Genomic DNA, 26,527 nt, shown 5'->3' on the forward strand with positions numbered 1-26,527 from the left:
TCCAGTCTTCAGTGTTCTCAATGGTTGGTGTTGATTAGCAAGATTTCATCTAACTATTGTAGCTGTTTCTAACATGCAGAATCAGGACCATGGACAGCACCTGGAACCATTGCTGCTCTGCTGCTTTACAACGCTCTATATGTGTACAGTGAAAATACTTGGCAGTACATAATGGCATGTTTGAGTGGACACTGTACAATCAATGTTTGCCAGATTTGATTTGTCAAGCACCCTTATATTTTTTTAGGAGGGAATGAGACCGTAATGTGCCGTTGGTAGCTTGGTTCCAATTAATCACTTCTAGATCTTTGGTGGTAATTAGGGGCTGTGTCAACATATAAAAAAAACAATTGCATAAACACAGCAAAATACATTAGATTTTCTCAGTCACTGCAACACGCACAGACAGAAGTGTCAACAACATTTTTATAATTAACCGAGACCCTGAGACTGTTCATCAGTTTCTGTTGAGAGATTACAACGCCTCTGCAAATTCATTTAGTGCGTCACAAAGCCAAACACCAAACAGGAAACAGACATTAAATCTGAAATTAACATTCCTACAGGTCTAAAGAAAAAAGGATCCACAATCATGTTTGTGCATTCATTAGAGCATCACAGAATTCACTGTGCACACCAGAGACATTTGCCATGTTAAATTGCTATGGTCTAGAGCATTGTTTGCAACTCCAGTCCTCAAGTATCCCCAACAGTACTCATTTGTATTGTAACCCTGGACAAGCACACCTGATTCAACTTGTCAACTAATCATCAAGCCCTGAATGAGTTGAATGAGTGGGTATTCGTCCCGGGCTACAACAAAAAAATGTGTGCTGTTGGGGGTAATCGAGGACTGGACTTAGGAAACACTGGTCCAGAGACTGGGGCACAAGTTCTCCTGAGGTCGCCTGATTGGGGTCCATGTAGGTCCTGGAAAGCTCAACACGGTAAAGAATGACTTTGGTATTCGATGGTCACAAAGGTCTCTGAGCACACAAAATAAAACACTTAGACCTGTTCCTTTTAGTAATTGTAAGACTGGGAAGACGTTTGAGAGACATCGAACAAAATGTGGCTCAACACCAAATGAGGTTGAAGGTGTAAATCTGACTAAAGCACGCAAAAAGCCTCTTCCACATAGCATATGTGTTTCTTTTGGCTTCCCCATATCCAGAGTATGGATCACAAAATAAACCATTTCTTGAATTTAGCTGATGACAAGAAACAGATTCATGTTATCTATCCACAACATGCATTAAGATGAACTTCAACTGTAGGTGATTTAATCAGCAGTAGCATACCACCCTGCATCCCACTCATACCACCCTGCATCCCACTCATACCACCCTGCATCCCACTCATACCACCCAGCATCCCACTCATACCACCCTGCATTCCACTGCTGGCTTGCCTCTGAACTGCATCCCACTCATACCACCCTGCATCCCACTCATACCACCCAGCATCCCACTCATACCACCCTGCATCCCACTCATACCACCCTGCATCCCACTCATACCACCCTGCATCCCACTCATACCACCCTGCATCCCACTCATACCACCCAGCATCCCACTCATACCACCCAGCATCCCACTCATACCACCCTGCATTCCACCGCTGGCTTGCCTCTGAACTGCATCCCACTCATACCACCCTGCATCCCACTCATACCACCCTGCATCCCACTCATACCACCCTGCATCCCACCGCTGGCTTGCCTCTGAACTGCATCCCACCGCTGGCTTGCCTCTGAACTGCATCCCACCGCTGGCTTGCCTCTGAACTGCATCCCACCGCTGGCTTGCCTCTGAACTGCATCCCACCGCTGGCTTGCCTCTGAACTGCATCCCACCGCTGGCTTGCCTCTGAACTGCATCCCACCGCTGGCTTGCCTCTGAACTGCATCCCACCGCTGGCTTGCCTCTGAACTGCATCCCACCGCTGGCTTGCCTCTGAACTGCATCCCACCGCTGGCTTGCCTCTGAACTGCATCCCACCGCTGGCTTGCCTCTGAACTGCATCCCACTCATACCATCATGTGTTCCTAATCATCCCCAGCTTCCAATTGGCTCATTCATCCCTGTAACTACTCCTCAGGCCATTGTTGTAAATGAGAATGTGTTCTCAGTCTACTTCCCTGTTAAAATAAATACAAATAGATGACACAGGGATAGCTTTGCACGTGATCTTTTCAATGCAAACTCATGTAACTCTCTCTGAGAGGCATCCCTGAACCCTGGCAGTACTATTTCCCAGTCGAACCGGAAAATGATCTGTGGTCGTGACTTTGTGAACTGAGAAAAACAGCGAATCCACTACTCACTACCATTTAGATTGCAGGATTGCAGATGAAGAAAAAGCATTGGCGGAACAGGCTTGGAGTGAAAGTTCATGCCTCTAACTAAACCTCATCTCACAAAAAGATAAGAATGGAACTAGAGCTGATCCAGCTCAATGGGGATGTTTGGCATGAACAAAATGCCTCAACGTGAGAAAATAACCCTACTGTACATGCAGAAACAGACATATTGATACCTGTATCTTAAGAGAATAAACTATTTTAAATCTGATATAACATATAGGATAATAAAATAGGAATAATGAAATGAAGGTGTGTCCAAATGAAGATTGGACACACCTACTCACTCAAGGGTTTTGTCTTTATTTTTACTATTTTCTGCATTGTAGAATATTAGTGAAGACATCAAAACTATGAAATAACACCTATGGAATCATGTAGTAACCAAAAAGGTGTTAAACAAATCAAAATATATTTTACATTTGATATTCTTCAAAGTAGCCACCCTTTGCCTTGATGACAGCTTTGCACATGGTTGGCATTCTCACAACCAGCTTGATGAGGTCGTGTGTCTTGTTAAAAGTTCATTTGTGGAATTTCTTTCCTTCTTAATGTGTTTGAGCCAATCAGTTGTATTGTGACAAGGTAGGGGTTGTATACAGAATATGGCAAGAACAGCTCAAATAAGCAAAGAGAAACGACCTCATTAGAGGTCACAAGAGAAACGATCTCAACCATCATTACGTTAAGACATGAAGGTCAGTCAATCAAGAAAATGTCAAGAATTTTGAACGTTTCTTCAAGTGCAGTCGCAAAAACCCTCAAGCGCTATGGTGAAACTGGCTCTCATGAGGATTGCCACCAAAATTGAAGACCCAGAGTTACCTCTACTGCAGAGGATAAGTTAGAGTTACCAGCCTCAGAAATTGCAGCCCAAATAAATGCTTCACAGAGTTCAAGTAACAAACACATCAACATCAACTGTTCAGAGGAGACTGTGTGAATCAGGCCTTCATGGTCGAATTGCTGCAAAGAAACCACTACTGAAGGACACCAATAAGAAGAGACTTGCTCGGGCCAAGAAACACGAGCAATGGACATTAGACCGGTGAAAATCTGTCCTTTGGTCTGATGAGTCCAAATTGGAGATTTTTGGTTCCAACCACAGAGACGCAGAGTAGGTGAATGGATGATCTCTGCATGTGTGGTTCCCAATTTAGAATTCAAAGCACACTTAACCAGCATGGCTACCACAGCATTCTGCAGCGATACGATCTGGTTTCCACTTAGTGGGACTATCATTTGTTTTTCAACAGGACAATGACCCAACACACCTCCAGGCTGTGTAAGGGCTATTTTACTAAGAAGGAGAGTGATGGAGTGCTGCATCAGATGACCTGGACTCCACAATCACCTGACCTCAACCAAATTGAGATGGTTTGGGATGAGTTAGACCCAGGGCCCTGAGACCCAGGGCCTCCAGCTTGATGATGAGCTTGGAGGGTAGTATGGTCTTGAATGCTGAGCTGTAGTCAATGAACAGCATTCTTACATAGGTATTCCTTTTGTCCAGATGGGATAGGGCAGTATGCAGTGTGATTGCGATTGCATCGTCTGTGGACCTGTTGGGGCGGTATGCAAACTGAAGTGGGTCTAGGGTGGCCGGTAAGGTGGAGGTTCTTGGATCCTTGACTATTCTCTCAAAGCACTTCATGATGACAGAAGTGGGTACTATGGGGCGGTAGTCATATTGTTCAGTTATCTTTTCCTTCTTGGGTACAGGAACAATGGTGGCCATCTTGAAGCATGTGGGGACAGCAGACTGGGATAGGGAGCGATTGAATACGTCAGTAAACACACCAGCCAGCTGGTCTGCGCATGCTCTGAGGACGCGGCTAGGGATGCCGTCTGGGCCAGCAGCCTTGTGAGGGTTAACACGTTTAAATGTTTTACTCACGTTGGCCACAGAGAAGGTGCGGGTGGGAGCGCAGTCCTTGTTAGCTGGCAGCGACGGTGGCACTGTATTATCCTCAAAGCGGGCAAAGAAGGTGTTTAGTTTGTCTGGAAGCGTGACGTCGGTGTCCGAGACTTGGCTGGTTTTCTTTTTGTAATCCGTGATTTCCTCTAGACCCTGCCACATACGTCTCGTGTCTGAGCCATTGAATTGCAACTCTACTTTGTCCCTGTACCGGCATTTCACCTGTTTGATTGCCTTGCGGAGGGAATAATGACACTGTTTATATTCAGCCATATTCCCAGACCTCTTTCCATGGTTAAATGCAGTGGTTCACTCTTTCAGTTTTGCGCGGATGCCGCCATCCATCCACGGTTTCTGGTTAGGGTAGGTTTTAATAGTCACAGTGGGTACAACATCTCCAATGCACTTCCTTATAAACTCATAGGTCGATGTTGTTCTCTGAGGCTGACTGGAACATATCCCAGTCCGTGTGATCAAAACAATCTTGAAGCATGGATTCCGATTGGTCAGACCAGTGTTGAATGGTTCTAGTCACTGGTACATCCTGTTTGAGTTTCTGCCTATAAGACGGTAGGAGCAAGATGGCGTCATGGTCGGATTTGCCAAAAGGAGGGCGGGGGAGGGTTTGTATGCATCGCGGAAGAGAGTAGCAGTGATCGAGTGTATTACTCCCGCGAGTACTGCAATCAATATGCTGATAGAATTTAGGTAGCCTTGTTCTCAAATTTGTTTTGTTAAAATCCCCAGCTACAATAAATGCAGCCTCAGGATATAAACTCAGCAAAAAAAGAAACGTCCTCTCACTGTCCACTGCGTTTATTTTCAGCAAACTTAACATAAGTAAATATTTGTATGAACATAATAAGATTCAACAACTGAGACATAAACTGAACAAGTTCCACAGACATGTGACTAACAGAAATGTAATAATTGGTCCCTGAACAAATCAAAAGTAACAGTCAGTATCTGGTGTGGCCACCAGCTGCATTAAGTACTGCAGTGCATCTCCTCCTCATGGACTGCATCAGATTTGCCAGTTCTTGCTGTGAGATGTTACCCCACTCTTCCACTAAGGCACCTGCAAGTTCCTGGACATTTCTGGGGGGAATGGCCCTAGTACTCACCCTCCGATCCAACAGGTCCCAGACGTGCTCAATGGGATTGAGATCCAGGCTCTTCGCTGGCCATGGCAGAACACTGACATTCCTGTCTTGCAGGAAATCACGCACAGAACGAGCAGTATGGCTGGTGGCATTGTCATGCTGGAGGGTCATGTCAGGATGAACCTGCAGAAAGGGTACCACATGAGGGAGGAGGATGTCTTCCCTGTAACGCACAGCGTTGAGATTGCCTGCAATGACAACAAGCTCAGTCCGATGACGCTGTGACACACCGCCCCAGACCATGACGGACCCTCCACCTCCAAATCAATCCCACTCCAGAGTACAGGCCTTGGTGTAACGCTCATTCCTTCGACGATAAACGCGAATCTGACCATCACCCCTGGTGAGACACAACCGTGACTCGTCAGTGAAGAGCACTTTTTGCCAGTCCCGTCTGGTCCAACGACGGTGGATTTGTGCCCAAAGGCGACGTTGTTAACGGTGATGTCTGGTAAGGACCTGCCTTACAACAGGCCTACAAGCCCTCAGTCCAGCATCTCTCAGCCTATTACAGACAGTCTAAGCACTGATGGAGGGATTGTGCGTTCCTGATGTAACTCGGGCAGTTGTTGCCATCCTGTACCTGTCCCGCAGGTGTGATGTTCGGATGTACTGATCCTGTGCAGGTGTTGTTACATGTGGTCTGCCACTGCGAGGACGATCAGCTGTCCATCCTGTCTCCCTGTAGCGCTGTCTTAGGCGTCTCACAGTACTGACATTGCAATTTATTTCCCTGGCCACAGTCGCTCTGGATAAGAGCGTCTGCTAAATGACTTAAATGTAATGTAAATGTAAAATGTAAATCTGCAGTCCTCATGCCTCCTTGCAGCATGCCTAAGGCATGTTCACGCAGATGAGCAGGTATCCTGGGCATCTTTCTTTTGGTGTTTTTCAGAGTCAGTAGAAAGGCCTCTTTAGTGTCCTAAGTTTTCATAACTGTGACCTTGCCTACCATCTGTAAGAATTCTCTTGGGAGGTAATATGGCCGGCATTTGATTGTAAGGAATTCTAGGTCGGGTGATCAGAAGGACTTGAGTTCCCGTATGTTGTTATGATTACACCATGAGTCATTAATCATGAAGCATACACCCCCGCCCTTCCTCTTCCAAGAGAGGTGTTTATCTCTGTCGGTGCGATGCATGGAGAAGCCCGGTGGCTGAACCGATTCCGACAACATATCCCGAGAGAGCCATGTTTCCATGAAACAGAGAATGTTACAATCTCTGATGTCTCTCTGGAAGGAAACTCTTGCTCGATTTTCGTCTACCTTGTTGTCAAGAGACTGGACATTAGCGAGTAGTATTCTCGGGAGCTGTGGGCAATGTGCACGTCTACGAAGCCTGACCAGGAGGGCGCTCTGTCTGCCCCTTCTGTGGTGCCGTTGTTTTGGGTCAGCTTCTGGGATTAGATCCATTGTCCTGGGTGGTGGTCCAAACAGAGGATCCTCTTTGGGAAAGTCGTATTCCTGGTCGTAATGTTGGTAAGTTGATGTTGCTCTTATATCCAATAGTTCTTCCCAGCTGTATGTAATAAGACTTAAGATTTCCTGGGGTAACAATGTAAGAAATAATACATAAAAAAACTAAATCCTGCATAGTTTCTAATGACTCGAAGCGAGGCGACCATCTCTGTCGGCGCCATTGTTAAGAAGGTTAGATTAGTATGGATGTGTTCACTGAGTTGCTGTCTGCAATTATTCTCTTTCACACCAGGCATCTAGGATGGGTAGTTAATAGATCACATCAAAACACAACACATCGCATTTACCACCCTCAACCCTTTAAAATGAGACCATAAATAGTCAAGATGCAAAAATAGAAATGGCTACATAACAAAGAAAGCGCCAAACATCTTTCTCTCAGAATTAAAATACATTCTTCAATCATAATTTCCAGTGCCAAGCCCTACAAGAAAGGATAGCAGTGGAACTGGATTCCCATAACAGGTGGTAATAAAAATAGAACCACTAACTCAACATCAGAATTTAACTCATACACAGGATTATGTATATGGTCTAAACATCTCAGGTCTCCTGCCGCTTTCAAGACAACTCGGCACCTCTGAAATTTCCCGACTTGGAAACTAGTTGTAGAAAAATGTGCGCCGAGTTTCCCACTTGGAAAATATCAGAATCGACCAATAGGAAGCTCTGTGCAAAAAACATTCAGAGTTTTCCGAATTGTCTTGAAAGCACCATCCATCCTCCATTATTTTTTCATTCTCCATAATACAGTATCACTAGGGAACCTACATCGAGTATGAGGCAAAACATACACACTAATACATTGCACTAATGAAACATGTTTCCTCATGGGAATATTAACAGCAACTCACACTGTTGTCATTTAACGTAATTTAAATTTGTATTTTCTCCTGCTTTTTGTGTCTGAAGCTGGGCACCCTTACAAAATAGGCATGGTCTCAATGGTTCTTCCCTGTGCAAGGTTTAATAAAATAAATCCAAATAAAATACATTTGCTCTGGGCAAAGACACACTACTTTGGATAGGCAACTTGCAGGTACAGTGTTGTTGCGGTACAATAACACTCAGGTCTCAGGTATATCCTAATCTCAATGTCTTACGCAAACCATGTTCATATAGTCACATCTTAATAAGACAGATCTGTTGGTCCTGTAAACCTTATATCATTACCATGACAACACTATCATAAAGACAATTTAGAACATAAGACTTACACACAGGTTGACATTAAACGGGTGTGTTATCGACGGCATCAACAACTGAACACAACACTGTTGTTATATACCACAAACATTAACAAGTAAACATGTAGCTAGAACCACTATAGACTCAGGATATAATCAAAGTCAGTGGCTGAGGTCATGACTAATTAGTTATTTGCCAACATTACTTTTTCCATGGTTTTGACAAAACATACACTACCCCATAATATGTACAACTTTCTCAGTAGACAGAATATTATTATCACTCACCTGAGTGCTGCTGTCAGCAGTGAGCAACAAACTGGTCTTAACAGATCATCACCCTTCGCTCTTGGGAATGGCAGGCAGGTTTTCTTCCTAAATGGAACTGGTGCAAGACAAGACAATTCCATCAATTCTAACAACTTATTTGATAGAGATACATAAAATGCCACTACTAACCATTCATAACGGAGTACACAAAAATACCCTATATGAAGTTGACTATCGTTCTCCAAATCAACTATTGAAGTATAATGTATTGATTTATCAAAGGAATTGCACCATTTATACAATCCAACTGACCTCACAATGAGACAAATATTATTGGTTAGCTTATTTGTTAAACATCCTCGTTTATCATTAGAGTGATAGCTTATTTGCAGAATGAATATGGTCAAGGCATAAAGTAATGCTTCATCCATATCCATAATACTCACTTGCTGCCCAATATCATCTGCCTCCTATCCTTCTTCGACTCCTCCGTATACAATGTGGCACGGCAAAACACTGTAGCCTGTCACTTCCAAAGAACACTATCAATGGTGTTCCGTAGGCTACGCTGATGCGCTGGATTTTGGATACGTCGCTCTGTTTTCCTAGGCGTTTTTCAGGAATAGGCTTCTCAGGCAGGTTTCGTTGCTAACTTGGAATTAATAGATAGGCTATGATCGGTCCTTGTTCTTTTATTCGTACTAAACAATGTCTTGTATCCAGAATATCTGTTTTGATTTTTCTAAAATCGAAATTGGTATTAGTTGCCTATCTGTGAACAAGGCAATGAGAGGTTGTTGAAGCGGAATTAATTAGTCTAATTATTGACACAGTGTTGGATCGTTTAAGGATCCTCGCTCCTCTTTGATCAGCCATTTACTCTCCAGAAGAACCAAATGCTGTTTGTCTACACTAAATTAAACTAAGAACAAACCGCTTTGGCAGAATGTTTCGCAATCAACCAAAAAATCTATTTCAAAATGCTGTTTCTCAGAGCCTATTCGAAGAGGCGGGAATGAGTGATGAAGATGTACTAAAAAGACGCAAACCCAACACTCACATCAGCATCAGTAGAGCATGGAAGCGAAAGCGATGCGAATGGGGAAGAAAGTGTTGGATAGGCAGACATAAGGATATATGCAAATGCAGCCCTGTCTTATTTCGTCTATCGGTTGACAGGTTTTGGCACAAGGTAGAAAACAATGCGCGAGAAGGAACAGCAGCTTCTAGCAGCTTGGACTGCAGGGCAAGGGGAGGGGACGTTTGGAACATCTATACAGAACAAAAATAGAAACGCAACATGCAATAATTTCAACGATTTTACTGAGTTACACTTCATAAGGAAATCAGTGAATTGAAATAAATTCATTAGGCCCTAAACTGAGTATTCACATGGGTAGGGGCGCAGCCATGGGTGGGCTTGGGAGGGCACAGGCCCACCCACTTGGGAGCCCGGCTCACCCACTGGGAAGCCAGGCCCAGCCAATCAGAATGAGTTTTTCCACACAAAAGGGCTTTATTACAGACACAAATATTGCTCCGTTTCATCAGCTGTCCGGGTGGCTGGTCTCAGACGATCCTGCAGGTGAAGAAGCCGGATGTGAGGTCCTGGGCTGGCGTGGTAACACGTGGTCTGCGGTTGTGAGACCAGTTGGACGTACTTCCAAATTCTCTAAAACGATGTTGGAGACGGCATATGGTAGAGAAATTAACATTAAATTCTCTGGCAACAGTTCTGGTGGACATTCCATTAGTCAGCATGCCAATTGCACGCTCCTTCAAAACTTGAGACATCTGTGGCATTGTGTTGTGTGACTAAACTACACATTTTAGAGTGGCCTTTTATTGTCCCCAGCACAACGTGCACCTGTGTAGTGATCATGCTGTTTAATCAGTTTCTTGATATGCCACACCTGTCAGGTGGATGTATTATCTTGGCAAAGAACAAACAGGGATGTAAACAAACTTGTGCAAAAAATTTGATTGAAATTTTTGTGCATATGAAACATTTCTGTGATCTTTCATTTAAGCTCATGAAACATGAGACCAACACTTTACATGTTGCATTTATACATGTGTTCAGTATAGAAACGCACAGCTCGCCATCAACAGTCTCTGCGTATGAAGGGCCGACAGAAATGATGGGAATTATAGGATTGTCTCAATAAAAAAAAAACATAACGCGTAGTTACGGATGTTAACATAATACTGCTTATTTGCTTCATGCATAGCCTACGATGTAGGCAATTAACAACACCAATTAAGACTAATCCAGTCCATTAAAACATTGTAACCTCCTATCCATTCATCTTACTTACTGTTATAACCAGATGTTACATTGGGGAACGTAAAGTGGAGTGCCACTGTATACCAATGGGCAATTAAATAGATGTACACTACCAGTCAAAAGTTTTAGAACACCTACTCATTCAAGGGTTTTTCTTTATTTTTACTATTTTCTACATTGTACAACAATAATAAAGACATCAAAACTACAAAATAACACATATGGAACCATGTAGTAACCAAAATAAAATTGTATATTTGAGATTCTTCAAATAGCCACCCTTTGCCTTGATGACAGCTTTGCACACTCTTGGCATTCTCTCAACCAGCTTCATGAGGTAGTCACCTGGAATGCATTTCAATTAACAGGTGTGCCTTGTTAATAGTTAATTTGTGGAATGTCTTTCCTTCTTAATGCGTTTGAGCCAATCAGTTGTGTTGTGACAAGGTAGGGGGGTATACAGAAGATAGCCCTATTTGGTAAAATACCAAGTCCATATTATGGCTAGAACAGCTCAAATAAGCAAAGAGAAACGATAGTCCATCATTACTTTAAGACATGAAGATCAGTCAATACGGACAATTTCAAGAACTTTGAAAGTTTCTTCATGCGCAGTCGCAAAAACCATCACGTGTTATGATGAAACTGGCTCTCATGAGGACCGCCACAGGAATGGAAGACCCAGAGTTACCTCTGCTGCAGAGGATAAGTTCATTAGAGTTACCAGCCTCAGAAATTGCAGCCCAAATAAATGCGTCACAGAGTTCAAGTAACAGACACATCTCAACATCAACTGTTCAGAGGAGACTGTGTGAATCAGGCCTTCATGGTTGAATTGCTGAAAAGAAACCACTACTAAAGGACACCAATAATAAGAAGAGACTTGCTCAGGCCAACAAACACAAGCAATAGACATTAGACCGGTGGAAATCTGTCCTTTGGTCTGGAGTCCAAAGTGGAGATTTTTGGTTCCAACTGCTGTGTCTTTGTGAGATGCAGAGTAGGTGAACGGATGATCTCTGCATGTATATTTCCCACTGTAAAGCATGGAGGAGGAGGTGTTGTGCTGTGGGGGTGCTTTGCTGGTGACACTGTCTGTGATTTATTTAGAATTCAAGGCACACTTAACCAGCATGGCTACAATAGCATTCTGCAGCGATACGCCATCCCATCTGGTTTGGGCTTAGTGTGACTATCATTTGTTTTTCAACAGGACAATGACCCAACACACCTCTAGGCTGTGTAAGGGCTATTTGACCAAGAAGGAGAGTGATGGATTGCTGCATCAGATGACCTGGCCTTCACAATCCCCCAACTTCAACCAAATTGTGATGGTTTGGGATGAGTCGGACCTCAGAGTGAAGGAAAAGCAATCAACAAGTGCTCAGCATATGTGGGAACTCCTTCAAGACTGTTGCAAAAGCATTCCAGGTGAAGCTGGTTGAGAGAATGCCAAGAGTGTACCAAGCTGTCATGAAGGAAAATGGTGGCTATTTGAAGAATCTGAAATGTTAAATATATTTTGATTTGTTGTAACGATTGTCGTGTGTGGAGGACCAAGACGCAACAGGGAAGTGTATACTCATCTTCTCTTTTTAATATATAAGAAGGAGAAACAAAATAAACACGTATACAATTAACAGAAACGACACTAACAGTTCTGTCAGGTGACAAGCACAAAACAGAATACAACTACCCACAAACCACAATACAAACACACCCCTAATTATAGGACCTTCAATCAGAGGCAACGATAGACAGCTGCCTCCAACTGAAGTCCCCAACACCAATTAACTAAACATAGAAATACAAATGACTAGACAGAACATAGAAATAAACTAACATAGAACAATAACCAAAACCCTGGACTAATAAATCAAATACCCCTCTCTACATGGACACATACACACAACCACCCTGAACCACATAAAACAAATACCCCCTGCCACGTCCTGACCAAACTAAACACTAACAAATCATACCTTTACAGGTCAGAACGTGACATTTGTTTAACACTTTTTTGGTTACTACATGATTCCATGTGTGTTATTTCATAGTTGCAATGTCTTCAATATTATTCTACAATGTAGAAAATAGTTTTTTTTTAAATAAGAAAAACCCTTGAATGAGTAGGTGTTCTAAAATGTTTGACCGGTAGTGTATTTTGTTGAAAATAGATCATAATGGAAAAGCAACTAATTTGGGGAATTATGCCACCACCTTCAAAAACTAAATGTAACCAAATAACCTTTGGATGGAACCCTTGGTTGTAACTCCTACCTTCACAGGCAGCCTCAGGGCCGGAAAGGGCTCAGCTGCAAGTTGGGGGCTTAGTATCAGGGTTTGGCTCTGGAGTTGGCACTGCTTCTGCCTAAAGGCGTGGTGTCCAGGGCATCCAGGCCAGGGAGGGAGGAGGTGGCAGCAAAGGGGGCTGCTGCTTCGCGGCCTCCACATGGACCTGACCGTCAGGCATTCGAGTCCTGTAAGAGACAGGTCCAGTGGCTTCTTCCACGACTGCAGGGACCCACTTAGGGCCTCCAAAGTAGCTCCTCATGTCAAACCAAATCAAAATCAAATCAAATTGTATTTGTCACATGCGACAAATACAACAGGTGTAGACCTTACCGTGAAATGCTTACTTAAAAGCCCTTAACCAACAATGTAGTTAAGAAAATAAAGTTTATTAAATAAACTAAAGTAAAAAATATATTTTTTTAATGTAACACAATAAAAGACCAATAACGAGGCTATATACAGGGGTACCAGTGCCATTTCAATGTGCGGGGGTACAGGTTAGTTGAGGTAATTTGTCCATGTAGTTAGGGGTAATGTGACTATGGATAGATAAGAAACAGCGAGTAGCAGCACTGTAAAAATAAAGCGAGGGGGGGGGTATTTGATTAATTGTTCAGCAGTCTTATGGCTTAGGAGTAGAAGCTGTTGAGGAGCCTTTTGGACCTAGAATTGGCGCTCTGGTACTGTTTGCCATGCGGTAACAGAGAGAACAGTCAATGACTTGGGTGACTGGATTTTTTGGGCCTTCCTCTGACACAGACTAGTCGGGTACAAAATGCCTTAAATGACCATGGCTCCTGTCTGCAACATCCTCCTGCTTTGCGAAGTCCGGGTGCAGCCAGTCTAATGCAGATGTCAATCACCTGTTCATTAACAGCCTGGCCGGGCTCTTCCCAGTAGAGGCCGTGGGCGTAACATGCTGAGACAGCAAGAACCTTGACAGTCAGGTCTGCCAGTCACCCACCGAGATCCTAGACAGAGCCTCCTTGGTTGTCTGAACCATGCATTCAGCTTGGCCATTGGAGGATGGATGACATGGGGCTGTGGTGATGGGTCTGATTCCGTTCCGTCCGTATCTTTAAACTCAGCAGAAGTTAAGGCAGATCCATTGTCTGACAACCCATGCTTATCACAGCAGCAGAGGATATGAAGCTAACCATGGCTACTTCCAGCGGGAATCGACTACAATATCATAAGTCTTTCCTTTGAATAGCCCAGCAAAGTCTATATGAAGACAAGACCATTTCTTTGTTGTCGACTCCCATGGGTGCAAGGCAGCCTTTGCTTGGAGCATTGCCTGACAGCTGCGCACCACAGCCTCAATTTCCATGTCAATCCCAGGCCACCACACATAGTTCCATGCTAGTGCCCTTATCCTCACTATTCCAGGATGTATATCATTCAGCATGGAAAGGACCCCCTCCCTCGCCAGGCCAGGAACCACCATCTGGCTGTCCCACAACACGCAGTTCTTGTGAACCAACAGGTCATTTCGACGAGACCAGTAGGGCCCAAACTGGCAGCCAGGAACCTCGGAGGCCCATCCATGCAGCACCCAGCGAAGCACCCGTAACATGACTTGATCCCTAAAGGCCAGTGCGGCTATCCTAGAACCTTGGAGAAGAGCATCAAGCACCACCTGCAAACTGCATCACTTCTCAGGGAGGTGGTGGCTCAGACAAAGAGGTAGTGAGTGGTGCAGCAAAATCCACTTCTCTCTCTGCAGTCGTAGCCCTGCTTCTACAAAGTGCCTCAGCACTTCCCTCAGCCGAAAGTTCTGCTCTTTCAGAGTCCGGCCTGTAATCAGTATGTCATCAAGGTACATCTGGACCCCTGTGATGCCTGATAGCAAGGTGTCCATGTAGCGCTGAAAAATGGCCACTGCTGTGGACACTCCAAATTGGAGGCTTGTTGCCCTGAAAAGCCTCCGCTGTGTGTTGATAGTCAGGGGCTCCCCTGTGTCTTCATCCAAAGCTAGCTGCTGGTAAGCTTGTCTCATGTCCAGCTTTGTAAACAGCACCCCCCCTGCCAGGGTCGCAAACAGATCAGCTACCGAAGGCAAGGGGTAAACATCAGGGACATACTGTAGCTAGCTAGCAGACGACGATAGCTACTGTCATAACTTAACCTATTCAGTCATGCACATGCTGTCTACTGTCTCTCTCTCTGGATGCATTGCTGCTCATGTGTTTCCGTGTGTCCACTTTACTCACTCCTGTTTTTCTGTTTGTCTTTCTTTCTTTTTGTTTGTCTTGCAGGGACATGAATCAGAGGAAGGCAGAACCAGTCTGATGAAAGCAGCCAGAGCGGGACACCTGTGTAATGTACAGTTCCTAATCAGCAAAGGTGTGCATCTGCTCCCTCCCTGTAAAACACCACACAAAACCGCACAGGAGACATCTGACACATTGCATTAGTGATCTAATGTTTACACTCCTGTTGACAAACAGTGATGGTAAACAGGAAATGTAATTGTAGGGAAAAAGCAGCCAGAGCATTGTTTTTTAATGTCCTCTTCTCCACCCACGGGTGGACATGGTATGCTTCCTGTTAGAGGCTGGGGCTGACGAGATGCACACAACCCTCATGGAGGATTGTATGGTGAGTACTCACATAGACACACACTGGCTGCTGTTGGACAGTGGCGCAAAGGTCAACATACCTGCTGACTCTTTTGTGTCACTGGCGGCCTGTGGGGAGCACGTAAAGCTGGCTGCCCTGTTGGGGACACGTAGAGCTGGCTGCCCTGTTGGGGACACGTAGAGCTGGCTGCCCTGTGGGGGACACGTAGAGATGTGGCTGAAAACAAGTACACAAGCCTGCAAATTGTAAGCATTGTGCGTCCTACTTTTGTGTTGTATAATTATTAGGAAATTCTGGTCAGTTTACAAATATTATCTTGTTTTATTTTTTGCCCTGTCACAGGTTATATGCATGTATTTTTGCTAATACAGTCTTCAAACAATTGGTAAAAAATAAAAATTGCTGAATGCACATGCATTTAGATATTTTTTGTTTTCATATATTTTTTTACATTGTGGCAAGAAATGAGATCCATGAAATGAACAGCATCTCTAAGCTGGAGTTCTGGTGAAGTAATGGTAAGAATGGCTCATGGGACAGTGCATTTCCTTACAATCAAAGGGTGTCCCTGACAGTTGGAAGATGGACATGAGCAAGATCTTAGAATCGTCCTGCAGCGACGACGACGACACAGAAGCAAAGTGGGAAGAGGAGAAGGAAGTGCTCATGGTGGTCACACCATTGTGGTTTCCTACCTCCTCGACTACCTCAACAACATCCTGTCAGTCCCCGCGACAGACCTATCTCAGCTCACACCCCCTCCCATGACACCTCTCAGATAGGGACCGCTGGTTTACTAACAGACAAACATCTACTGTACTTCTACAAACATGTTTGTTTATTTGTCTGGGTGGAATTGTATTGACACCAAGTTGAAAGAAAATATTAATAGCAAATATACTTTTGTAATATCTCCTTACATCTTACCTAACCCAAACAGGCTCCATGAGATCCATTCCAACCCCTGGCCATCACAGGATGCTGCTGAGGGGAGAACGTATCATAATAATGACCGGAACCCAGCAAATGGACCGGCATCAAACACCTGGAAACCATGTGTCTGATGTATTTGATACCATTCTACAGATTCCACTCCAGTCATTACCACTAGCCCGTTCTCCCCAATTAAGGTGCACCAACCTCCTGTGCTGGCATGGTGGAGCATCCCCAAGAGCCAGACAGAGTACCCTCCAACATCACAACACCTCCACCCGTCATCACATAAGGTCAGTCCAACAGTAAATATTGGTCTAACTTTGTTAATTCCCTAACCAAGAAGACAACTAGACACCAGTTGACTGCACAAGGCATCTGCACAAGGCACAAAGCATTACAGGTAATGATTACTGTAATATTGTATGGTTCAACCTGGTAGCTAATTGGTTGTGTTGTCCTGTGTGGCTGTCTCCGGCGGCTCCAATCAGAGGCTGATCCCCCTACAGGGTAACCCTGTAACTGCAGACAGTCCAGACAGACCTGCTGTCCCCCTTAAAACCGTACCAGACCCTGGAGTGCATTGTGAAAGAGACGGAGGGCAAGCTGAACGAGCTGGGCCAGAGGATCTCAGCCAAAGAGAAGGACCAGCTGCAGAATAAGATGATGATCCTCAAAGAGCAGTTCACCAAAGAGTACATGAAGGCCAAAGAGTACATGAAGATCAAAGAGTACATGAAGATCAAAGAGTACATGAAGAGAATACATGAAGGCCAAAGAGTACATGAAAATCAAAGAGTACATGAAGAGAATACATGAAGGCCAAAGAGTACATGAAGGCCAAAGAGTACATGAAAATCAAAGAGTACATTAAGAGAATACATGAAGGCCAAAGAGTACATGAAGGCCAAAGAGTACATGAAGGCCAAAGAGTACATGAAGAGAATACATGAAGGCCAAAGAGTACATGAAGATCAAAGAGTACATTAAGAGAATACATGAAGTCCAAAGAGTACATGAAGATCAAATAGTACATGAAGATCAAAGAGTACATGAAGAGAATACATGAAGGCCAAAGAGTACATGAAGGCCAAAGAGTACATGAAGATCAAAGGTCTGAAGGATGACTCAGTTCAGCCCCAGCAGACCAGCTTTGTTACAGCAGACCACCCTGACAGCTCCAGTCTTGACCTGCTAAGGCTGATGGTGAGCCAGCTACAGATGTTGTGGTAGCAGTTGACAGGCCTAGGACCGGGCATTCCCACCCAGGCCCCCGAGGGACTCACAGTGGCCTTCCATGCTCAGGACGACATCATGGAAGCTATGTGAGCAGTTACAGTAGAAGCTGGTTCTTCACTTTTCTTAATTATTCTAATAACTAACAATAGGAACAGTGTTCCTTCCCCCATCCTTTTCCTTAATGCTGAACCTGGTTTCAATACATTTTCAACATAATTCACAGCTGGTTTTAAATTCAATCTTTAATTGTAATGTAATATGACGTAGTTATAATTTGAAGGTTGACTCTTATTAACAGCTCCTCGCTCTCCCCCTGTGACAGTAGTGGTGAACAGCAGAGTGCCTATGTTAAACACAACAACCTCACTCATACCCACAGCACAAATTTGTTGGATACATTTGCTTGTTGTTTTGGTTGTGTTTCAGATTATTTTGTGCCCAGTATAAATGAATGGTAAATAACGTAATTGTGTCATTTTGGAGTCACTTGTATTGTAAATAAGAATATAATATGTTTCAAAACACTTCTACATGAATTTGGATGCTACCATGATAACGGATAATCCTGAAGGAATTGTGAATAATGAGAAAGTTAGATGTACAAATATCATACCCCCAAGACATGCTAACCTCTCAACATTACAATAACAGGGGAGGTTAGCATTTTATATCATACCCCCAAGACATGCTAACCTCTCAACATTACAATAACAGGGGAGGTTAGCATGTTGGGGGGTATGATATTTGTGTGCCTGTAACTTTCTCATTTATCATTATTTACAATTCATTCAGGATTATCCGTAATCATGGTAGCATCCACTTTCATGTAGAAGTGTTTAGAAACGTATTCTATTCTTATTTACAATAAAAGTTACAATACATTATTTACCATTACAAAACAAAGCGCAAAAGCATCCAACAAATGTGGAGTCACAAACTTGATGTAGTCATTGTGTGCTATGAATATGGGATCTGTCACGACTTCCACCGAAGTGGTTCCTCTCCTTGTTCGGGCAGTGTTCGGCGGTCGGCGTCACCGGTCTTCTAGCCATCGTCGATCCACTTTTCATTTTCCATTTGTTTTGTCTTGTCTTGTTTTCCCACACACCTGGTTTCCATTTCCCTCATTAATTGTTGTGTATTTAACCCTCTGTTCCCCCCATGTCCTTGTGTGGAATTGTTTGTTTGTAAGTGCTTGTACGCTATGTTACCGGTGCGCGTCGGGTTTTGTACCCATGTAGGTTCTTTTTGTATTGCCGTGGGTGTTGTAATTAAACTGCTCCGGCTATTACCTATCTCTGCTCTCCTGCGTCTGACTTCACTGCCACCAGTTCCGCAACCCTTACAGGATCAAATAATTCACTTTTTAATACTTTAATACCATAGGAGGTTGGTGGCACCTTAATTGGGGAGGATGGGCTCATGGTAATGGCTGGAGCGAAATGGTATCAAATACATCAAACACGTGGTTTCCAGGTGTTTGATGCCATACCATTTACTCCGTTCCAGCCATTATTATGAGCGGTCAACCCCTCAGCAGCCTCCACTGTTTAATACACATAAGTTAATTTGTAACAATACGTCTGCTCCCATAAAACTGTGGGAGCAGACGTATGTACAAAAAGTGCTGTAATTTCTAAACGATTCACCCGATATGGATGAAAATACCCTCAAATTAAAGCTGACAGTCCTGACTTCAAATCCAACATTTTGGAGTATACAGCCAAAAGAAGAAAAAATGCTTCACTGTCCCAATAATTACAGTGGGCACTGTATGTATAGGGGTAAGGTGACTAGGTAACCGGATATGTGATAAACAGAGTAGCAGCAATGTATATAAGGATTGTATGTGAATAGGTGTGCATGTGTGTCAGTAAAAAAGTGTGTGTGTGTGTGTGTGTGTGTGTGTGTGTGTGTGTGTGTGTGTGTGTGTGTGTGTGTGCAAATGTTGTAATAAGTGTTTGTGTGTGTGTTGGAGTGTCAGTGTGCGTGAGTGTGTAAGGCCCTGTGAGTGTGCATAGAGACAAAAAATAGATGGAATAAAGCTAAGCACAGACAAAATTCTAGAAGAAAACCTGGTTCTGTCTGCTTTCCAACAGACATTGGTTGACAAATTCACCTTTCAACAGGACAATAACTTAAACACAAGGCCAAATATACACTGGAGTTGTTTATTAAGACGAAATTAAATGTTCCTGAGTAGCCGAGTTACAGTTTTGACTTGAACTGGCTTGAAATTGTAATGGCAAGACCTGAACATGTCTTTCTAGCAATGACCAACTTGACAGAGGTTGAAGAATAATGTGCAAATATTGTACCATCCAGGTTTGCAAAGCTCTTAGAGACAAACGCAGAAGACTGATTCTAACATGTATTCACAAAGGTGATTCTAACATGTACTGACTCAGGGGGTTGAACACTTTTCTTAAATGTTTTTTATTTTTTGGGCCCATTGGAGGACACTAAATACAGTGCTGGAAAAAGTAGAAGTGAAAAGTAAAAGTCAGCCAGTAAAATACTTAAGTCAAAGTCTAACAGTATTTGTTTTTACATTTACTTAAGTATCAAAAGTAAAAGTAAAAATTACAAAATTCCTTATATTAATCTAAATGTATGTGTCACATGCACCAAATAAAACAGGTGCCGATCTTACCGTGAAATGCTTACTTACAAACCCTTAACCACCAATACAGTTAAGAAAAATTGAGTTAAGAAAATATTTACTAAATAAACTATAGTAACACAATAAAATAACAGTAACGAGGCTACAGTATATACAGGAGGTACAGGTACCGAGTCAATGTGCTGGGGAACAGGTTAGTTGAGGTAATTTGTACATGTAGGTAGGGGTAAAGAGGCAAAGCAGACGGCACCATTTTCCTGTTCTTAAAATGTTTGGATAGCCAGGGGCACACTCGAACACTCAGACATTATTTACAAAAGATCAATTTTCATTTAGGGAGTCCGCCAGAGGCAGTAGGGATGACCACGTTTCTCTTGATAAGTGTGTGAATTTGACAATTTTCCTGTCCTGCTAAGCATACTTTTGGTTGTCAATGTATGGAGTAAAAAGTACAATATTTTCTTTAGAAATGTAGTGGAGTAAAAGTAAAAGTTGTCAAAAATATAAATAGTAAAATAAAGTACAGATACCCCCAAAAACTACTTAAGTAGTACTTTAAAGTATTTTTACTAAATTAATTAAAACAGTTTTTTTGGACATTCTACACACACTTTTACATAGGAAGAATAAATAATTAGATATTTTGGTATACATTACATCTAGATAGATAGTAGGTATGCATTATGCATTTTATTTTCAGTCATAACTATTATAGAACATGAGCTTTTAAGAGGGTTGAATTCTTATCTAATCAAGATAGTGTTTTCTTTTTAATCATTGTTTTTACAAATGTTTCTTCCACTTTGACATAAGAGTATTTTGTGGAGATCGTTGACAAAATATGACAGTTAAATGTGTCGGAGGAAACACCGTTCAACTGTCGACCGGGGTCATCCTGCAGGCACCTGACCCGCCACAGGGAGTCGCTAGAGCGCGATGAGCCAAGTAAAGCCCCACCGGCCAAACCCACCCCTAACCCGGATGATGCCGGGCCAATTATGCGGCATCCTATGTGACTCCCGGCCACGGCCGATTGTGGTACAGCCTGGGAATGAACCCAGGTCTGTAGTAACGCCTCTATCACTGCGATGCAGTGCCTTAGACAGCTGCCCCACTTGGGAGGCCCCAATTAAATCAATTTTAATCTCACTTTGTAACACAACAAAATGGGGAAAAAGTCAAGGGGTGTGAATACTTTCTGAAGGCAAAGTCTTATGGTTTGGGGATAGAAGCTGTTCAGGAGCCTGTTGATGTCAGACTTGATGCACCGGCACCGCTTGCTGTGCGGAAGCAGAAAGAACAGTCTATGGCTTGGATGGCTGGGGTCTAAGGATTTTACAGGCCATCCTTTAACACCACCTGATATAGAGGTCCTGGATAGCATGGAGATAGGCCCCAGTGAGGTACTAGGCTGTCCACACCACCTTATGTAGCGCAATGTGCTCGAGGGCAGTGCTTTTGCCATACCAAGCATCGATGCAGCCAGTCAAGATGCTCTCAATGGTACAGCTGTTGAACTCTTTGAGGATTTGAGGGCCCATGTTAAACCTTTTCACCTCCTGACTATGAGTGCGTGTGGAAATTTTAAGTCCTTAGTGATTTGGACACCGGGGAACTTACAGCTCTTGACCCGCTCCACTGCAGCCCCGTCGATGTGCTTGTCGCCGGTGACCAGTTCTACCACCGTCCTGTTGTCTGCAAACTTGATGATGGTGTTGGAGTCGTGCGTGGCCACGCGGTCATGGGTGAATAGGGAGTACAGGAGGGCACTAAGCACACACCCCTGTGAATCCCCCGTGTTGAGGGTCAGCGTGGCGGAAGTGATGTTGCCTATCCTCACCACCTGGGGTCGGCTGGTCAGGAAGTCCAGGATCCAGTTGCAGATGAAGGTGTTCAGCCCCAGGGTCCTAAGCTTGGTGACAAGCTTGGAGGGGACAATGGTGTTGAACGCTGAGCTGTAGTCAATTAAGAGAATTCTCACATCGTTATTCCTCTTATCTAGGTGGGTGAGGGCAGCGTGGAGTGCAATTAAGATTGTGTCGTCTATGGATCTGTTGCGGCAGTATGCAAAATTTGCCTTGTAAGAATTTGCAGACGAGTATGTAAACTGCCACTTCCCTCCGTATTATTGGCCAACGCGCAATCATTGGAAAACAAACTGGACGATCTACGATTAAGACTATCCTACCAAAGGGACATTAAAAACGGCAATATCCTATGTTTCACAGAGACCACTGCTTCTTGACACAATGCGCACTTCACCCTGAAGCCAGCCGCACCAATGTGTTGGAGGAAACACCGTACACCTGGCGACCGTGTCAGCGTGCACTGCACCTGGCCTGCCACAGGAGTCGCTAGTGCACGATGGGACAAGGACATCCCTGCCGGCCAAACACTCCCCTAACCCGGACGACGCTGGGCCAATGGGACCCATGGGTCTCCCGGTTGCAGCCGGCTGTGGCAGAGCCTGGACTCGTACCCAGAATCTCTAGTGGCACTGCACCACTCGGGAGGCCTACGATGTCTAATATTAAAGAAGTCTCAAGGTATTGCTCGCCTGTGGTAGAATACCTCAGGATAAGCTGTAGACCACACTATCTACCAAGAGAGTTATCATCTATATTATTCATAGCCGTCTATCACCACCACAAACCGATGCTGGCACTAAGACCTCACTCAACGAGCTGTATAAGTCCATTAGCAAACAAGAAAATGCTCATCCAGAAGCGGTGCTCCTAGTGGCCGGGGACTTTAATGCAGGGAAACTTAAATACGTTTGACCCAATTTCTACCAGCATGTCACATGTGCAACCAGAGGGAGAAAAACAAACTCCACCTTTATTCCACACACAGAGACGCATACAAAGCTCTCCCTCGCTATCCATTTGGCAAAGTCTGACCATAATGCTATCCTCCCGATTCCTGATTACAAGCAAAAACTAAAACAGGAAGTACCAGGGACTCCCTCAATACGGAAGTGGTCAGATGACGCGGATGCTACGCTACAGGACTGTTTTGATAGCACAGACTGGAATATGTTCCGGGATTCATCCAACGGCATTGAGGAGTATACCACCTCAGTCACCGGCTTCATTAATAAGTGGATCGACGATGTTGTCCCCACAGTGACCGCACGTACATTTCCCAACCAGAAGCCATGGATTACAGGAAACATCCGCACCGAGCTAAAGGCTAGAGCTGCCGTTTTCAAGGAGCGGGACACTAATCCGGACCCTAATAAGAAATCCTGCTATGCCCTTAGCAGGAACCATCAAACACGCATAGCGTTCATACAGGACTAAGATTGAACCCGACTACATTGGCTCTGACGCTCGTCGGATGTGGAAGGGATTGAAAAATATTACGGACTACAAAGGCAAACCCAGATGCGAGCTGCCCGTTGCCGTGAGCCTACCAGACAAGCTAAATGCCTTTTATGCTCGCTTTGAGGCAAGCAACACTGAAGCATGCATGAGAAAACCAGCTGTTCCGGACAACTGTGTGATCATGCTCTCTGTAGCCGATGTGAGCAAGACCTTTAAACAGGTCAAGATTCACCAGACCGATTACCAGGACGTATACTCAAAGCATGCGCACACCAACTGGCAAGTGTCGTCAGACATTTTCAACCTCTCCCTGACCAAGTCTGTAATTCCTACATGTTTCAAACAGACCACCATAGTCCCAAGAAAGTTAAGGTAACCTGCCTATGATTACCACCCCGTAGCAATGACGTCGGTAGCCATGAAGTGCTTTGAAAGGCTGGTCATGCCTCACATCAACACCATCATGCCGGAAAACCAAACCCACTCCAAATCGCCCCAACAGATCCACAGATGATGCAATCTGAATTGCACTCCACACTGCCCTTTCCCACCTGGACCAAAGGAACACCTATGTGAGAATTTTGTTCATTGACTACAGCTTAGCGTTCAACACCATAGTGCCCACAAAGCTCATGACTAAGCTAAGAACCCTGGGACTAAACACCTTCCTCTACAACTGGATCCTGGACTTCCTGATGGGACGCTCCCAGGTGGTAAGGGTAGGCAACAACACATCTGCCACCCTGACCCTCAACACTGGGACCCCTCAGGGGTGCTTGCTTAGTCCCCTCCTGTACTCCCTGTTCACCCACAATTGCATGGCCAAGCACGACTCCAACACCATCATTAATTTTGCTGACGACAACAGTGGTAGGCCTGATCATCAACAACAATGAGACAGCCTATAGAGAGGAGGTCAGAGACCTTGCAGTTTGGTGCCAGGAAAACAACCTCTCCCTCAATGTGAGCAAGACAAAGGAGTTGATCGTGGACTACAGGAAAAGGAGGGCCGAACAGGCCCCCATTAACATCGGCGGGGCAGAAGTGGAGCGGGTCGAGAGCTTCAAGTTCCTTGGTGTCCACATCACCAACAAACTATCATGGTCCAAACACACCAAGACAGTTGTGAAGAGGGCACGACAACACATTTTCCCCCTCAGGAGACTGAAAAGATTTGGCATGGGTCCCCAGATCCTCAAAAAGTTCTACAGCTGCACCATCGAGAGCATCCTGACCGGTTGCATCACCGCCTGGTATGGCAACTGCTCGGCATCTGACCGTAAGGCGCTACAGAGGGTAGTGCGTACGGCCCAGTACATCCCTGGGGCCAAGCTTCCTGACATCCAGGACCTATATACTAGGCGGTGTCAGGACCTATATACTAGGCAGTTCTCTCTGCTACAGCACGGCAAGCGGTACCAAGTCTAGGACCAAAAGGCTCCTACCCCCCAAGCCATAAGACATAAGACTGCTGAACAATTAATCAAATGGCCACCCGGACTATTTACTTTGACACCCCCCCCACTTTTGTTTTTACACTGCTGCTACTCGCTGTTTGTTTATTATGTATTCATTGTCACTTTACAAATTACCTCGACTAACCTGTACCCCCACACATTGACTATGTACTGGTACCCCCTGTATATAGCCTCGTTATTGTTATGTAATTTTCTTGTGTTACTTTATTTGATTTTTTAAACAATTGGACTTCAGTTTATTTAGTAAATATTTTAACTATATTTATTGAACTGCATTGTTGGTTAAGAGCTTGTAAGTAAGCATTTCACAGTAAGGTGAAGGTGAATACCTGTTGTATTCGGCGCATGTGACAAATACATTTTGATTTGATAACCAGCCTTTCAAACCACTTCATGGATTACAGATGTGAGTGCTACAGGGTGGTAGTCATTGATCTTGGGAACATGAATGATGGTGGTCATCTTAAAACGTGGGGATTATAGACTGGGACAAGGAGTTTGAAATTTACAGTGAATATGCCTGCAAGCTGTTCTGTGCAAGCTCTGAGAACGCCCCCTCGAATACCGCCGGGTCCCGTGGCCTTGCGGGTGTTGATCTGATTAAAGACTTACTCACGTCGGCCTCAGAGAGAGATCACCCAATCCTCTGGGTCGGTGGCGGCCCTCTCATCCAGCATTCAGCTCAGAGTTACAGCCCCTACTGGAGATGTTTCAGACATTTTGAAGAGGGTTAAGTCATCCTGGACAGGGTAACTGATGAATTTTTTTTATAATTGTCCCTCTGCTGGTTTTGGAGTAATGGGCTGCCCACAGACTGGCCTTGGTTACTTAATCGAACATCAAAAGACACTTTGTACCACAGAATTCTGGATGAGCTCCAGGCAGCAATGAGCCACAGCAGACCTGGCCTCCACAATTCCCCCAGCCACAGGGGCTCTGTTCCCTGCACAACCATGATCTACCAAACAATGGATAAATTATGAATGTAATATAACGTAATCATGTTGTCTTTGTTTTTCCCTCTCACAGAAAGCACCATTAGCCTACTTGCTCGCAGCTACAGATTGAGCCACAGAGGCATCTACAGTAATGAAGCAATTCAGGTTATGTGCTCAGGGGCTGGGGAGCAATCCAATTTCCCTAGCTAACATCGACTCAATTTAAACGTAGGATCACCCCATACTAATGTGCACAAAGGGTCCAGTAATCTGGTCTGTGTCCAGAAACTAAATCAGTAATTCAGGATGAGAAACAGCAGCAGCAGTAAGATTTACTGTACAATAAGACGTAAATAAAGCATCCAAGCTCAAGAAAAGATAAAAAGAAAAGCAGCCCTGAAGGACTGAGGTTGACACCAGCAGAAACACTGACTGTAGACAGCCT

At 44.2% G+C, this 26,527-nt stretch overlaps 1 protein-coding gene across 1 annotated transcript in view; it reads right to left on the reverse strand.

Moving 5' to 3' along the window:
* LOC106563494 (sodium/calcium exchanger 1) overlaps positions 1-9,561 on the reverse strand; it is a 60,069-nt gene extending 50,508 nt beyond the window's left edge. The window contains exons 1-2 of the mRNA XM_014129143.2: positions 8,827-9,561; positions 8,399-8,495 (exon numbers count right to left, since the gene is read on the reverse strand). The gene's annotated coding sequence lies outside the window, so the exon portion shown is untranslated. The remainder of the gene's footprint in view (positions 1-8,398; positions 8,496-8,826) is intronic.
* Between the last annotated feature and the right edge of the window lie 16,966 nt (positions 9,562-26,527).

Source organism: Salmo salar, chromosome ssa11 (genome assembly GCF_905237065.1).
Source record: "Salmo salar chromosome ssa11, Ssal_v3.1, whole genome shotgun sequence".
In the NCBI taxonomy this organism is placed as follows: Eukaryota; Metazoa; Chordata; class Actinopteri; order Salmoniformes; family Salmonidae; genus Salmo; species Salmo salar.